Here is a 12,080-nt window from a genome sequence, read left to right as displayed (position 1 = left end):
CTCCTAGGCGTTGTTCGGTGAGCCCACAAAACTAACGGTAACTCGTCAGGCCACTTCCCTTTGGCTTTGTCCAGCCTTTTGTTGATCCCATCAAGGATAGTTTTGTTAGACGCCTCAGCCTGCCCTTTACTCTGAGGGTAGGCTGGGGTGGAATAATAATTTCGTATTCCATACTGGACACAAAAATCCTTGAATTTCTTCTGAAATTGGGATCCATTATCTGTAATCAATGAGTAAGGGACCCCAAAGCGAGTGATGATGCTCTTCCACACGAACCTTTCTATCATGGGTTCAGTGATTTTGGCCAATGGTTCTGCCTCAATCCACTTAGTAAAATAATCAGTTGCCACTAGCAGGAATTTTTGATTCCCAGTTGCTTTATGTAGTGGACCCACGATGTCCATCCCCTATTGAGCAAACGGCCAGGGACTTGTCAAAGGCACCAGATCCTCGGCGGGTGTTCGAATCATTGGTGTGAATTTTTGACACTTCTCACAAATCTTCACATACACCTTTGCATCTTCCTGCATGTGTGGCCACCAATAGCCTTGGGTAATTGCTCGGTGGGCAATGGAACTGCCTCCAGCATGGTTCCCACATGTTCCCTCGTGGATTTCATGAAGAAACTTTTGCCCCATCTCAGGATGTACGCATAGCAAATATGGGCCTGTAAAGGATTTTCTGTATAACTTACCCTCTGGGGACAGCTAAAACCTAGCAGATTTGATCCTTATCTTATGAGCCTCCTTTTTGTCAGAAGGGAGTATCTCATCTCGTAAGAACTCCACGATTCGATCCATCCAACTTGGTCCTTGGTTCACGTCCAAGACCAAGTCTACACTCCTCCCAATGCTCGGCTCACCCAGATATTCTACGGCCACTTTCCTTTTGAACTCAGTTGGTACAGCTGCAGCCAACCATGCTAACGAATCTGCGTGGGCATTCTGTCCTGAACTTATCTGTTCAATGTATATCCTTTCGAAGGTATCAAGCAGATCTTTGGCTGCCTGAACGTAGGCTACCATCTTTTCACTACGGGTTTCATATTCTCCGGACAGTTGATTGACCACAAGCTGTGAATCACAATACACCCTAACCTGTTCTGCTTTCAGGATTTTTGCACTCCTTAATCCAGCCAAGAGTGCCTCATACTCAGCCACATTATTTGATGCACTAAAATCGAGCCGAACAGATAGTTCTATCAGTACTCCTTCAGAAGGAAAAAGGACAACCCCAATTCCTGAACCAGTATTACATGCTGATCCATCAACGAATAGCTTCCATTCCATAGGATCCTGTTCGGCTGAGGGTTGATTCTTGATGGGTGATGTCTTAGTTGCCTGTTCCTTTCTCGTAGGAGGTAAAGGAGCCACCGTAGGAGAAAACTCTGCCACAAAATCTGCCAATACTTGGCCTTTGATTGCCGTACGTGGCTGATAATCGAGATCGTACTGGCTTAACTCAACGGACCATGTCGAGATCCTTCCCGAGAAGTCTGCTTTTCATAGCAGTGATTTTAATGGAAACTCAGTATAAACCACAACCTTGTGGCTTTGGAAGTAGTGTGGCAATTTCCTTGTGGCTGTCCTAAGTGCCAGGACAAGTTTTTCTAAAGGCAGATATCTCGTCTCTGCATCTAGCAATGTCTTGCTAACATAATAAATAGGGATTTGTTCGATTCCCAAATCCCTCAATAGGACTGCACTTACTGCATGCTCAGAAACGGCTAAATACAGAATTAAAGACTCACCTGGCAGTGGAGTTGACAAAAGTGGGGGCTCGGCCAGATAATTCTTCAGATCCTGGAAGGCCTGCTCGCACTCTGCTCCCCATTCGAATCCCTCCCTCTTTTTCAATAATTGAAAAAAGGGTCTGCACTTGTCACTTGACCTGCTGATGAATCTATTAAGTGCTGCAGCCATGCCAGTCAACCTTTGGACTTCCTTAGTGGTTTTGGGACTCTGAAGTCTTTGTAGGGCAGCAATTTGATCGGGGTTAGCCTCAATCCCTCTCATGGTTACCAAATGGCCCAGGAACTTTCCTGAACCAACTTCAAACGCACATTTTGAGGCGTTGAGTTTCAGTTTGTACTCCCTCAAGATTTCGAAAGCTTCTTTTAAATTAGCTATATGCCCCCGTTTATTTTGGCTTTTCACCACCATATCATCTATGTAAACTTCCATAGTCTTTCCAATGAGCTTCTTGAACATGATGGTTGCAAGTCTTTGGTATGTTGCCCCAGCATTCTTTAGCCCAAACGGCATAACACTATAGCAGTACAACCCTCGTGGTGTGATAAACGAAGTCTTCTCTTGATCAGGTCCAAACATAGCAATTTGATGATATCCTCGATATGCATCGAGAAAACTCATTCGCTCATAACCAGCAGTTGCATCAACCAACTGGTCAATCCTTGGAAGAGGAAAACTATCTTTAGGACACGCTTTGTTTAGGTCTGTGAAGTCTACGCAGACACGCCACTTTCCATTCTTTTTCTTCACCACAACGGTGTTGGATAACCACTCTGGGTAGTAGACTTCACGTATTGCTTTAGCCTCTAGTAAACGATCAACCTCTTCAATTACTGCATCCACATGCTGCACGCCTGCCCTCTGTTTTTTCTGAATGATCGGCTTATGCTGAGGATCAACGTTTAAATGGTGACAGATCACACCTGCATCCACTCCGGGCATTTCCTCTGGTACCCATACAAATACATATTCCTTCAGAAATCTTATTGATTCAGTCTTTTCCTCCGCTGGTAATGATTCCCCGATTAAGAAATATCTTTCAGGATCAGTCTCGTTGACCTGAATTTTCTCCAAGCCTTCAACCACCTTTTCAGCCGGACTTCTTCCAACATCGTCGATAGTTGGTTGATCTGGTACTTCTAATGTATGAACGTGGTGGACCTTTGGGGCTCTTTTAATGATGGAAATCAAACATTGTTGTACCACTTTCTGATTGCCTCTAATTGCTTCAACCCCATTCGATCCTGGGAATTTCACCATCTGGTTGTAAGTCAAGGAGATAGCTCTCATTTTGTGCAGCCATGTCCTCCTTATAATCGCGTTATAGGAGGAAGAAACGTCAACAACTAAGAAATCTGTCCTCAACACTACTGACCCAGCCCGAACAGGTAGTGTTACCTTTCCAAGAGGCCAGACTGCTCCTGCACTAAACCCGATCAGAGGTGTTGTAGATTGCTCTAAGTCTGTTTGGGCCAGTCCCAACTTCTTGAATGCATAGTAGTACATCACCTCTGTACAACTTCCTGAGTCCACTAGAATCCTCTCAATGTCATATTCCCCAACTCGCAGGGTTATGACCAAAGCATCGTTGTGGGGTATTAGGACCTCTCCTAGGTCATCATCAGTGAATGCTATGCTCTCATTGCACACATCATTCTCTCGCCCTCTCTTGTTTCCCAGTCGCATTACGTGCTGATCGTGCTTGACTTGCCTTTGTAATAGCCTAACCTCATTTCTCGTATAAGGTGTGGCCAACTCATGTATCATATGGATTACTCCTTTAGGGTTTTGATCGTAACCCAGTTCCATAGCTTTCCCTTTCTCCTTTGGATCCTCCTGGATAAATTCCTTGAGATAGCCTCGAGAGACCAGATCATCAAGGTGTCTCTTGTATATCTCACAATCCTCAGTCATATGGCCCCAATCTTTATGGTAACTGCAGTGCTGATTCGTAGCACGTTTTGCTTCCTTGTCTCCGCCTAGACTCGGGGGCCATTTAAAATATGGCTGATTCTTTATTCGATAAAGAATCCTATAAATTGGTTCCTTCCAAACCGTAGTGATAGAAAAGAAAGATTTGGGGTCAGGAGCTTGCTTATCCTTGTACGGCTCTTTCTTAGCCTGCCCATACTCCCTTCTCTCTCTATAAGTCTTGGGCTCTGGCTTATCCACCTTTTTGACAGGTGCCTTTGGCTGCTCGTCAACAATCCTGCCATCCTCACGGAGTATGTCATCCTCCATTCTGGCGTGTTGTTCTATCCGTTCCATCAATTTAGCCAATTTGGCTACCGGATGTTTATTTAATGAGCGACGCAGCTCTCCCCGAATAGGCAATCCAGTCTTGAAGGTGGCAATTGCATACTCCTCACTGCAGCTTTCAATCTCATTGAAAGTCTCCTAGTACTTCTTTGCATAATCCCTGATCTGTTCGTTTTCCTCCTGTTTCATGGTGGAAAGACTTTCAAAAGTTTTTGGGGCTTTTCTGCTTGTCAAGAACTGAGCAGTGAATTCCTCAGCCAACTGCCTCCATCCTCGTATGGATCGTGGGGCTAGTTTATGGAACCAGGCTAAAGCCACCTTGCCAAGACTAGAGGGGAACATCTTGCATAAGATGGCATCATCCCCCTCATACATAAACATAGCCTGTTGATAATGCTGTATGTGCGCCACGGGATCCATATTTGTTTCGTAAAGTACGAACGTACCGTGCTTCACTCTGCTCGGCAACCTAGCCTCTTGAAGCCTCCTTGTAAAGGGGGAGGCTGCAATATTACTTAGGGCCTTTCGTGCTGCTTCTCGTGCAGTTACTGTCCCATCCTCGAGCTCCTTTGATTTGTGAGCTGTAACCTTGATCCAATCGGCATCAGGTCTCTCGTACCTATCTCGATGATGTTTCCTTGTTTCCTCGTTTCCTCCTCTTCTGGGGTGGAACTTCGGTCTCTGCTCCTCATTTTTCTTGAAGAAGCCCTTCTCTCCGGTGTTCGGCTTTTACTTCTGCTTCTCCTTTTTCGTGGAGAAGCTTCGTAACTCCTTTTGTTAGGACTCCTGCTCGTTCTCCTTCGTGAATGAGTCTGCTTATGGACTACCAGAGTCCGTCCGTCCTTCTGGGAATTCCTACGAGAAAGTCCAGAATCTTCTGGGTGCTCTCGTACCCGCTGCAATTCCTGTATCTCGTACTCTCATTTTTTAATCAAACGAGCGTACTCCTCGATTTCCCTTCTCTTTTTATCGAGGACATCGTTATCATTGTATATACTTCTTGAATGGGTGACTGACTCTTCTCTTCGATGAGACTTACTCCTTCTCGTGGAGCCAGTAGCAGTTTTGTCTCCTTTTTCTTTGGAGTTATCTCTGTCATGTCTACCAGTGGGCTTTCTCGGAGCGCCTGGTGGGGATTTATCTCTTCCCCCACCCAACTGGTCCTTTGGACTAAACGGAGTAACTGGATCTTCTTCCATCGTGATTACTTTTCAGAAAAGTTTGTTCGTTTCCCACAGACGGCGCCAATTGTAGGGGGATGAAAACAATTGATGCTTCGGATCACCTTGGATTGCAACGGCTTATTCGTGCCTTTTCACCGGAACCCTAATTCATCGTTGGAACCCTAATCTGCAAAATAGACAGGGGGTGAGTGCACCTTTGCCTCTCATGGCAAAGGCCCTCCGATGGCAAAGTTAGTATCACATACCAGAGAAACCCTAATTATCAGTAGGAAATATCGAATAATGTAATGTATTGCGTACCTTTTGCCTTTAGGTTTACCTCATATTTATAGATTTGCGTATGCTTGCTGCCCAAGCATCCCTGTTGCCCTAGGATTCCCATCTCGTATAGGAAACCCAGGATATCAAGGATTCTCGTTCCCTTATCAGTTCATTACCTTAGTCTTTTTAGGACTCTTTTCCATAACTGGCCGAACATCCCATTCTCGTTGGGTATCTTTTCCAGATCCTAAATACTCGGGATCTCATTCCTTTACTGAATACCACTGTTTTCGAAACCTTCTAAAGCATTCCTGCCACCTCACGAATTAGGGCAACCTTTTTCCCGGTTCGGCTATCTTCTTGCCGAACAGTAGACATGGACCAATGACCTTACATGCATCTGGTCCTCATCGTTAGTATTTTAGACAAAACGACCTCATATGTCTTTTGTCTTTATCAGCTGAACAGACTGCATAGATCAATGACTTCCCATATAATTGGTCCATATCGCCGTTCACCACACTGCCCGGCGATAACTCTTGCCATACTTACCACGTGCTCCCAAATATCACGTGTTCGGTAAATAATTGTATCTGTTCGGGAATACCTCCCTACATTTAGTACAACTTAAAAGAACACAACAAAAAAGACCATGCCAAAAAGTCACAAAAAAGTTCTTAAAGTGAGCCCTAATTAAGTAATTATACTGGACTACTGGTGAGCGGATTAGACAAAGGTACTGTATTCCATGTTTTGTGGATTGGTTATGTAAGGAAGGTCGGATCGAATGGTCGGGGCCGTCTGGACGCTCAGTCGCTGTATGCTTCCTGGGAACAAGTTTGTCCAATCGTTCATATTCCTTTCTATTTGGGGCAGCGCTAACCGATTTCCTGGGAAAGCGCTCTTGGCGGTGATGGCAGTAGCTGTCCCGAGCGGAAGGCTCAAGGCGCTCGGTGATCGGGCTCCTGCTGTGTGCGCCACCGGGGTGCGTGACGATGGGGCTTCTGGCTCCGGGACCCTTCAGGCGCTCGCGGTATCCCCTAGTCTGGATCTCCACAAGGCCATCATCTCCCCTGGCTGCCCTTGTGAGGCTAGGGGTAGATTCCCGGCCTGTCCTGCCCACTTGGACCGAGTGAGTGAAGGAGGCAGAGACGCTCCCAACACCGAGCCTCTTGAAGGCCGTTGGTCTCCTTCGAAGTTGCACGGGGGAGCGGGAACGGTCCCTGTGCGACGTGTCTTTTGGGGCTCAAGCATCCGCCGCTCTTGGTGACTCGAGATGATCCTTGACTGAGGGGCGGGGTCTATGCTCTAGCAGGTGACCGACTTCGTGACTGCAAGGGGGGGTGTGATGGTCTTTCCTTCCGCCGCGACTCCCAGAGGAATGAGACGGGGAGATTTGGAGGAGGTGTTTGATCTCCGCCAACTCATCACGGACGTGTCTGTCGCGCTCCATCACCATCGTGAGATCTCTGATTTTCCGCTCAAGATGGCGGATGTAGGATGGAGCTCGGAAGATGAGCCTGCGTCTGGAACTGACGCTCCGGCGGCAATTTCGATGGATACATGGGTTTTTCCTAGGGCGGCCGCTCCGCCGGTAGCCAGGCTTTGATCCACGAGGTAACCGAGCCCATGGGTGGTGCCACCGTGATGCACGTCGTCGATCTCAACCTTGTTTGATTCAGGAACGCTGAATGGAGTAGAAAAAAGGGAAGAGGTGAAAGATGAAAGGGTGGCTAGGTCCCCAGCAGAGTCGCCAATTGTGGAGGTTCGATTTGGAGGGACCTTGACCTGAGTAAAGATTCGTCTCCCGTTGCTCTGCTCCCCTTCCTCCGGACCTGCAATAAGTCACTAGGGCTGGAATAGCCCAGTGACCCTCCGATGATCAAGTTAGATCTCAGGGAAGGATATAGATCTAGGGTTAGGAAAAGATAGCGTACCTTCCAGATATGAGTATCCCTTGGTATTTATAGACCTAAGTTTACTTGGCCTCTAAGCTAGCGCGTGGAGGTCACGCTCAGGTAACCGCCTCGGGTGACATCATAGATGACGCACCGGATAAGGCGGTTACGAAGCACATGGCCAGGTCTGATTCTCATGATTACGTCTGCCCTGTGATCTCTATGGACCCTCCTTAGCGTAGCTTTTCCAGGGATGCTAAGGGAGCACCGAAACGAGAGCATACCGCGTCATCATCAACCGAGCCTCAAACCGAACCTTATGACAAGACTTCTAGCCGCCACTGTCTGACGCCGCGCCTCCAAGGGGGGCATTGGTTCAGAACACATGGCCCGGTTACCGTCTCGGTAACTGAGGCCTCTACAACATGATATGCTGGCCATTTTTGGTTGAACAAATTCAAAGACATCCTGTTAGAAGGATCTCATTTCCCGTAACATTTATTCAAGATTCTATCTTATGGTATTTTGATGTAATTCAAGTTCCTGGAATTTATATTTTAGAAACCTTCATGTAATCTATTATTCATACTTTTGCTTACATTAATTGGCAATGGAATACAAAAGGAATAATGGAGGTAAAATTGTACGTGTTGCATGCTTGGAGGGAAGCATTAGAGTCAAAAGGGTTTTCGGATAAGTAGGAGTAAAATTGAGTATATGGCGTGCAAGTTTAATGGTACCAGTAATGCGCAAGAAGAAAGAATGATGATCCAAGACCAGGAGATATCAAAGAGTGATCATTTTAGGTATTTAGGCTCAATTGTTAGTAGAGATGGAAAGATTGATGATGATGTGACCCAGAGGATCCAAGTGGGGTGACTCAAGTGGAGAAGCGCTACTAGTGTACTATGTGACAAGAAGGTACCCGCAAAATTAAAGGGAAAATTCTATGGAACTGCCATAAGACCAGCGATGCTTCATGGGGCAGAATGTTGGCCTATTAAGAAACAACATGTGAGCAAGATGAGTGTAGTGGAAATGAGAATGTTGAGGTGGATGTGTGGTAAGATTAGACGAGACAAGATTAGAAATGAAACAGTTCGTGAGATGGTAGGTGTAGCACCTATAGAGAAGAAATTGAGGGAAAATAGGCTAAAGTGGTTTGGGCATATCTACCGTAGACCAAAAGATGCAGTAGTTAAGAGAGCAGATAGGATAGCTCTCGGCAGCAATGTAACAGAGAGGGGTAGACCTAAATTGACATTGGATGCTGTAGTGTGCAAAGATATGAGTATAATGGGTTTGTGTGAACATGTAGTCCTTGACAGAGCTTAATGGAGGAAACAGATTTATGTAGCCAACCTCAAATGATTGGGACGTAAGACTCGATTTGGTTTGGTTTGAGAGAAAAAAAGAAGAGAATAGGACCAAACGGAGCATATTAAGGAATAGTAAAGCTTAATCTTTATTTTTCTCACATTTTCCTTCTTCATTGCTAGTGTTTTTCTTTTCCTTTTTCTCACTTTCTTTTATCTTTTCATTATTCTCTTTTAACTTATGGTCACTGCACATTTTTTGGTCCATATTTTGTTGTATAAGGCCCACTGTCTAGCTCAGGGCGTAGCCCAATTTTCCCAAAAATTATTCAATGCCCTGCACCGTAATGGGTGTCCCAATCTCATCATTCACCACATATTTGTGAGATTCTCATTACAGAATATGTGGAACCCACAAAATGAATAGATTTTGGTCACTTGGTGTATTTTGGCCAAATAATCCAAATGATTTTTTTTTGTTTTTATTTAAAAAATATCGCATTTTTTAGTTTTGCATTGATTTTTTTTTAGGTTATTGTTTCGTTATGACAGGAGGAATCTAAAAAGTAATATTTTCGTCTTTATTAAGCAAAATTAGATTTTGATGTTAATATTTTATTTTTTAGATTCCTCTCTCTATAACGAAGCAATTAATCTATGAAAAATTAATGCAAAACTAACAAATGTAATTTTTTTAAATAAAAAAAATTATTTGAATTATTTGGCCAAAATATGCCAGCACTAGGGTTAATTACTCCCAATTTTCTCACACATTTACTCACAATTTTCTCACACACACACACACATACACGACAGCTGTAAAGTCTCTCCCCCCTCTCTCTCTCTCACACATATTCATACACGCGCGCACATAAACATGGAAGCTAGTAGCAGCAACAGCACCACCACCGGCGACAGCGGCGAGTTTAGAGCAGAAGAGGCCATTGGCGGCAACGCCGAAGCGCTTCAAGCCCTTAGGGAACTCATCACCTTCCCTTCCCTCTCCTCTACTCCCGTCAGTCCCGAAAGCTCGGCCAAAGAGTACATCTCTCTCTCTCTCTCTCTTCGAGATTATCAATTGAGGATAGTATAACTTCTAAATTGACGTACTTTCTTCAGTGGCCTTGAGGTTTGCTGCTCTACGGCCCCCCTGGCACCGGAAAGGTACCATCTTTGTATTCAATTTTTATCTCTATCTCGTGCTAACTGGTGAAAATATCAGCTTAATGATTGGTTTAGAATCTCTCTGTTGTCGATTTTTGAAAATTTTGTCTTTTTTTTTTTTGGGGCCTCCCTTGTTCTTTTGAATTGTCTCAGACAAGCTTGGTTCGAGCGGTGGTTCGCGAATGCGGTGCACATTTAATTGTTATAAGGTACTGGATTCTTCGTGTTTGCACATTTTGTTTCCTTTGACTTTCACACAACAATAACTCAGAGATGCTCTGGTAATTATAGAATGGTTTGTGCAGTTGCTATTGCTTCATTCCTTTCACATTGTTCGACATCTTGGGCGACCATGAAGGTTTGGTCATCTGATGGTGTTGTGTATCAAATCTTCCATTGCCTTAGATCATTCTGAATATGGACATTAAGTTTATGTTTGACAGAACGACGTAATGTAATAATTATACCCAAATATAGTGGAAACTAGGAGACAAACAACCGAAAAGGCCGTGCCAAAAAGTCACAAAAAAGCTAGGCCAGGCAGAGCATTCCTTCAAAATAGGAGAATGGGAAAGTACAAAAATATAGACCAAAGTTTATAAAAATTCACTAAAGATAACCAAAAACACACTAAAAGACTTTCTTTCTGATTCCCTTCGTCGAGCCGAATGATGTGACATAAAATTATACCCAAATTTAGTACAACTTAAGAGAACACAACAAAAAAGACCATGCCAAAAAGTCACAAAAAAGTTCTTAAAGTGAGCCCTAATTATGTAATTATACTGGACTACTGGTGAGCAGATTAGACAAAGGTATTGTATTCCATGTTTTGTGGATTGGTTATGTAAGGAAGGTTGGATCGAACGGTCGGGGCCGTCTGGACGCTCAGTCGCTGTACACTTCCTGGGAACAAGTTTGTCCAATCGTTCATATTCCTTTCTATTTGGGGCAGCGCTAACCGATTTCCTGGGAAAGCGCTCTTGGCGGTGATGGCGGTAGTTGTCCCGAGCGGAAGGCTCGAGGCGCTCGGTGATCGAGCTCCTGCTGTGTGCGCCACCGGGGTGCGTGACGATGGGGCTTCTGGCTCCGGGACCCTTCAGGTGCTCGCGATATCCCCTGGTGTGGATCTTCACAAGGCCGTCATCTCCCCTTGCTGCCCTTGTGAGGCTAGGGGTAGATTCCCGGCCTGTCCTGCCCATTTGGACCGGGTGAGTGGAGGAGGCAGAGACGCTCCCAGCACCGAGCCTCTCGAAGGCCGATGGTCTCCTTCGAAGTTGCACGGGGGAGCGGGAACGGTCCCTGTGCGACGTGTCTTTTGGGGCTCGAGCGTCCGCCGCTCTTGGTGACTCGAGACGATCCTTGACTAAGGGGCGGGGTCTATGCTCTAGCAGGTGACTAACTTTGTGACTGCGAGGGGGGGTGTGACGGTCTTTCCTTCTGCCGCGACTCCCAAAGGAATGAGACGAGGAGATTTGGAGGAGGTGTTTGATCTCCGCCAACTCATCTCGGACGTGTCTGTCGCGCTCCTTCACCGTCGTGAGATCGTCGATTTTTCGCTCAAGATGGCGGATGTAGGAGTGGAGCTCGGAAGATGGGCCTGCGTCCGTAACTGACACTCCGGCGCCAATTCCGACGGATACATGGGTCTTTCCTAGGGCGGCCTCTCCGCCGGAAGCCAGGCTGTGATCCACGAGGGAACCGAGCCCATGGGCAGTGCCATCGTGATGCGCGTCGTCGATCTCAACCATGTTGATTCAGGAACGCTGAATGGAGCAGAAAAAAGAGAAGAGGTGAAAGCTGAAAGGGTGGCTAGGTCCCCAGCAGAGTCGCCAATTGTGGGGTTTCGATTTGGAGGGACCTTGACCTCAGTAAAGATTCCTCTCCCGTTGCTCTGCTCCCCTTCCTCCGGACCTGCAACAAGTCACTAGGGCTGGAATAGCCCAGTGACCCTCCGATGATCAAGTTAGATCTCAGGGAAGGATATAGATCTAGGGTTAGGGAAAGATAGCGTACCTCCCAGAGATGAGTATCCCTTGGTATTTATAGACCTAAGTTTACTTGGCCTCCAGGCTCGCGCGTGGAGGTCACGCTCAGGTAACCGCCTTGGGTAACATCATAGATGACGCACCGGATAAGGCGGTTACGAAGCACATGGCCTGGTCTGATTCTCATGATTACTTCTGCCCTGTGATCTCTATGGACCCTCCTTAGCGTAGCTTTTCTAGGGATGCTAAGGGAGCACCG

Source organism: Rhododendron vialii, chromosome 9a (genome assembly GCF_030253575.1).
Source record: "Rhododendron vialii isolate Sample 1 chromosome 9a, ASM3025357v1".
Classification (NCBI taxonomy): Eukaryota; Viridiplantae; Streptophyta; class Magnoliopsida; order Ericales; family Ericaceae; genus Rhododendron; species Rhododendron vialii.
Note: the sequence above shows the minus strand (reverse complement) of the source record.